Raw genomic sequence first — 5,838 nt, 5'->3', positions numbered from 1 at the left:
CATCACTTATAATGTTGAAATTCATGTTATCACATGTGTCATTATCTTTGGGTGATTCCTTCTAATTTACTTAACATTTTGGCCGTGATAAATCTTAAGGGGACCTGTTCTCATACCTAATTGAAATCAAACCTTAAGAATTGTCAAAGGAATACAAACAGTGATTGTCTAAATACAACCTACGCGATCATGTTCTTGTGCAAATCTTCAACATCAAACAGTATTGTAACACTCCACTCTGTAAAACAAGGGTAACAAAAGGTACCTTAATGGTTTTTGTTTTGAAGGGAAACTTTACTTAACCTACTTGAACTTCTATCACATTTGTAATTACCCTCATTAACTTTAGAAATTCTCAATTTAGTGTATCAATTTTTTTATTTTATTCATCCGTTAGGATTTAATGAAAATCCTAACTGAAGGGTGTCAATTTTTTAAGTACTCTTTTTTTCTTTTTCTTTTGCAAGCATTTAGGTATTAGTTTGGATTTAACAGAATTTATAAAAATATCTACGTCTGAATATATATAAATATAAAGAGTATATAAACATGATTGTCTTTGCAATATCTTTGTGTGTGTGTTTTATATAAGCATGCATGGTCCCTTTAATTGAGTTGGTGGCGATCGAACATGCTTATGGTGTGACTAAAATCAATTTCACTTTTAGATCTTATGACCGCCCAAGAAGCTGACAATTGAAAAGAGAAATAAAAATTACCAGGTACTTTTTTATAATCCTCAAATTGCTCATACATTGATACAAGAAAAATCTCGACTACAAGATTAATAAGTTTAAAGAGTACAAGATTGTTGCAACTTATATAATTATCACATACGCCAAATTTACATACAATTATTCTAATTCTAGGATGACTTCTAACTTATGGTTTAAATTTTTTCTACGCATATTTGCATTAATTTTTATGGGATTTGTAGAGACATAGGGATTATGAAGCATAGTTAGCTTATCTCCTTCTAACATTTGAACCACTTTTTTCATGAAATGACGATTCATTGAGTGCCATTTGATGCACCAGAATCCCACAATTGAAAGTTTCTTTGCAATTTTAGCAACTCCATCGTCCTCAACAAAGATTCGTATGTCTTCTTTTTGTTATAAGAGATTATAGATCTATTACAGAAAGTAGACTTGGCTAGTGTTCTCAACTGTATCATCAACATTTTTCCTTCCTCCGACTATTTCAAGTAACAATATTCTAAAGTTATAAACATGTGCTTTATAAGCCAAATTCCTAAAGTTTTTAGAGAACACTTTTGAGTGCAATATAACGCATAGTCCCCTTTGAACACAACTTTGCATTTACTACTTCCTCCGGGGAAAATGGGTTTCCTTTGAAATATCCAACGATTGATGCAAATCTAGTAATGGGCGTATCCAGATAAAGCTCAGGGGCCACAATTTTTGCCTTTTCTGGCCCAACAAGTCTCACTGTGTAGTTTCACCTTTGATGAGGTCCAAATCCAACTCAACTGGATATGCCAATGCCAATGCTAACAATATCATCTACATCTTCATATTCTCCTGTAGCTGCTAAAAGGAAGCACAAATGTTCGAATGAGATGACGGAAAAGAGTATCGAGAGGAGACAATAATAGAGGATTTATGATCGACTTGAGTTAATTACCATTAATCATCTGTGATTATGAGTATACTTCTCTTCTTGTTTTTGATGATCTAAGGCTTATACCAATCAGTTGGAGGAAAACAAATAGCTTGCACAAAAAGCAAAAGCCAATATTCATGCCTTTAATCAACAAAAATCCCTTTTCTTTTCTTTTTTTTCTTTTCTTCTTTTTTTTTTTTAATCATTTATACCAAATATGTATAGTATTTTTCATTGAACATATTAGCCGACAGAATCACTTAAAAAGTAATTTTGGCAGACAAGGTATATGAGATAGGGGATGAGTATAGGTTACTAACGGACATTCTTGTTGTGACAGAGACATCAAAATAAATTGAGAAGTAAAAATCAACAAACAAAACTACCAAAATAAATACAAGGATTTAAGGGTTCGGCCCCGACTTGGCATTCGTCTACTGGCGAAGACAGATTAAGATTTTTTACTATGAAAACAAGGGAGGTACAAATAGTGGCTCACACCCAAAGACCCAAGTATACTCAAAACAACACTTGATAGTATTTCTACAAAGAGAATTCTCCCACTCTCTCAAATGGCTTACTTGAGCTTTGGATTTTCTTTCTCTCACTATTTTCTAGCTCTCTTAAAATAGGATGATACACAAATGATCGAGCTCTCATTCTTTTATATAGGCAAGCTCCACCAACCCTTCTTAAATGCCCATAAGTCTCTCGACTACCCATGTGCAATTAAGATGTCCAACTCTTCAACCATGAAATAGCAAGGCTAATTGATGTGTGACAAGTCATACCCAACAATTTTTATGCGAGAAGACATTTGGATCCATTCTATTCGGATATAAGTTAGACACATGTCCAAACAAGATGGAAGATGCTCATTACAAATACAATTGGTAGCTTCATTGCACCTAATTTAAATTAGGGGATTAAGAGAAACAACTCACTCTAAACTTAGATAGATGGGTGAGCTTCTTCTTCTTTTTTTATAAAAAAAAAAAATATATATATATATATAGAGAGAGAGAGAGAGAGAGAGAGAGAGAGAGAGAGAGAGAGAGAGAATCAATTGACTAAACATAGAATTTTATATTGTTTAGAGTTGTTTGATGTTCAGAAATTTTGGCATTAATCAGTTAAACATTAAAGCTTAAATTTTATTATTCTCCAAAAACTTTAGTCCTGGAAGTTAAGGTAGAGGCTCTAATTTGTGTATCAGCTGAGTTAGATATATCCCAAATCTAATGCTGAGATCCTCAAGTAAGAGTCCCCAGATTTGTGATTCGTCACCATATTGACTTATTGAGGGGTTGAACCATACGTCACTGTATTAATTAAGAAGAGCACAAAAAGAAAGGAATTTACATTTATCCTCCTCTAATTATCATTTTATTTGCAAATCTCTCCAATATGAAGGGATATAATAATATAATATTGGACGAGGCTGAAGGACAATTGAAACCTACCCGAGCGTTGATTGGTTAATCCGAACCTACTTCATAATTAACTCCACGAGAGGAGTAGTGCTAGTGCAACTGCGACTGCCGCTCACCTCCAATCAAATTGGAGCAATGTCTTAGGTGGATCTTTCGCACAATGTTGTTGCATTTATGACAGTCATAAATATCATTGACATTATTTTAACCTTTAAAATAAATTATCCGGATGGATTTAGGGTTGAACTTTGAACGGAATGTGAAATCAAACCTATCATTACGAATAACTTTTGGGAAAATGCTCAAGATATTATCATTTTCACTACAATATTTGTATAAACAAATGTAGCATTCTAGTGTTCTACATGGCAACTACCACAGTGCTGCTTTGGTGGTGCCGGACATGCTCTAAAACGCCGCCCTTCGTGGTGGTTTAAGCGGTGGTGCTACTACTTAAGTATTGTTCGCGAGAGGAGATCTATTGGAATGGAGGATTTTGTTTCCTTCGTGGAATTTATCTCGGACGGTTCTCGTTAAACGGCAAGGCAATGAAGCTAGTCAGGACGCCTTGTGCTCGTATTTTCCATATAGGTGGTTTCTCAAGAGTCTTTATTGCCTCGTATGTCAATTTGAATATATCTGTAGAACTTCTTTTAATTCGACTTATAAAATTTTTATGTGTATTTTGAACATGTGAGCAAGACATGCTCTTTTAATGGTTTTATTAAAAATTACGTGTTTCTCACATGCTAATTAAAAAATCGTGTGTTTTTCACATGCTAAAAGATACGTATCATTTCTATAAACTAAGTTGAAGGAAATTTATGTTCGTATCATATGGGCATGAATAAGATTTGATGAGTTTTGGCTTCTGCTATATAACTCAAATGATGAGCCTTCATCCTCTTCCTTTACCTAGCATAGCGGCGGCAAATAATAAAAAAAAAAAACAAGGGTAAAGTTGTGAGATTTAAAAATACAATTAAGCATTTGGTAAAATCGTAGTTTAGTTTTTAAATTTGTAAATTTTTTAAAATACACTCATTTGTCTGAGATTTGAAAATTGAAATTTTTCTACCTTTTCAAAACCGTAATTTTTTAAAACGCATTTTCAAACGACAAATATAAAATGGGCCAAAAACCGATTCTTAAATAAATTTAAGAATTGATTCAAACTATCACTTCAAATCAATAAGATGATAGTGGTGAATAAAATGTAGTTTCAAAATTCAAAGCACTGGTGGTTACGAAGAATCATTAGCAAACTTGCAGAGGAATGAGGATGGAGCTTCTTTCTATAATCGCATCCAAAGTTGCATCTTTTTCTTTGATAAGATTCTCTAAAATTTAGAACAAAATAAACACAGAGACAGACAGAGACATTGACAGCTGTGTCAAACAAGAACAGAATATTAGAATGGTCAAATTAATGGCTTGGTTAGGTTAAGACGTTTAAAGCGGCGATATTCTGGAATCGATTCCGTCTCCATTTCCACACTTTTTCTAGTCAATTCAATTGCTTTTGTTTTTCTTTTTCTCTTCTCTCTCTCTCTCTCTCTCTCTCTCTCTACGTTTATATCGGGCAGGGTAAGCATAGTACTGTTGCTGCCCCCATTCGGCTTTCGAAAACTGACCGAAACTTTACTCTAACTCGATCTCTGCTTTCACTGCGCTTCTGAAATCCACGGGTACGCTTTTTTTTTCTTCGTTATTAGTCGTAACGTTTGCGCAAACAGAATTCGATTCCTTTTTGGCCTTTTTTAGCTTTGCATATTTTCTTTCACCTTCTATTCTTACGCTTGTTTTTCTTTTTCTTTTTTTAATCTACCTTTTCTCACTGATTGTCAGCTTCCTCGTTCTTTTCCTTTCCTTTCCATTTTTTCCCGGAAAATCTCCCTGAGTTCTTGTTCTTTTCAGGTATCTTCTTCGCCTTCCTTAACTCTTCACTCTTCAGGTAGCTTTTGTCCGTACAAGAGTTGTATATATATATATATTTTGTCTTTTTATTATTTTCTCATTTATGGATAACTTTTTTCATTTATTTATTTGTTCCTAGATCTGGGGATAAATATTTTTCTCAATTTTCTGAGACTCCGAGTTAACTAGTTTAGCTTAGCTTTTGTTTTGTTTTGTATATTTTGTACTTTGATTGGGAGATCCAACGGTGGGACCGAACCGGGGAACAGATCTGACGGTTGGCCTGTGATGTTTGTTTGTTCGCAGGACCAGGACGTCCGTACAAATGGAGACCAAAAGGAGCTTCGTTGACGCAATGGTTAACGCTAACCAGGGTTTGTTGCTAACGTGCGCCTGTGAAACTGTGGCCGTTTCTCTGCTTACCTCAGCTTTGCTTAGGGCTCAAGTGAGTTCATTTTTTTTTTTTCTCTCTCTCTCTCTCTCTCTCTCTTAATGACGCATTAATTGCATCTCAAATTAACGCTTAAGCGAGAATTTAACAAAAAGAAGAAGGTCAGTTATGGCTTTAGTTCGGAGCTGAAAGAGAAGCGTAAAGAAGAAGGTAAGTTAGGTTTGGTCGTGGAAGTCAGTGGTTCCGGTTGGTTCTCGCCGGTTCTAATTGAAAAGTCAAACTGGAAAAAGTCTTTCTTTTTTGTTTGTTCGTTTGTCTGTACTATCATTTTGATCGATTCATTGGATTTATTTTTTAGGCAAATATTCGAATATTCGATGGGGTTTTGTTTGTTAGAGAAGTAATGACATTTTATGTAGTCCATCTCCGAAACTAGGGTATGTTGATAATGGTTTTGAAAAGGATATTTTT

The sequence above is a fragment of the Alnus glutinosa genome, chromosome 1 (assembly GCF_958979055.1).
Source record: "Alnus glutinosa chromosome 1, dhAlnGlut1.1, whole genome shotgun sequence".
Taxonomy (NCBI): Eukaryota; Viridiplantae; Streptophyta; class Magnoliopsida; order Fagales; family Betulaceae; genus Alnus; species Alnus glutinosa.
Note: the sequence above shows the minus strand (reverse complement) of the source record.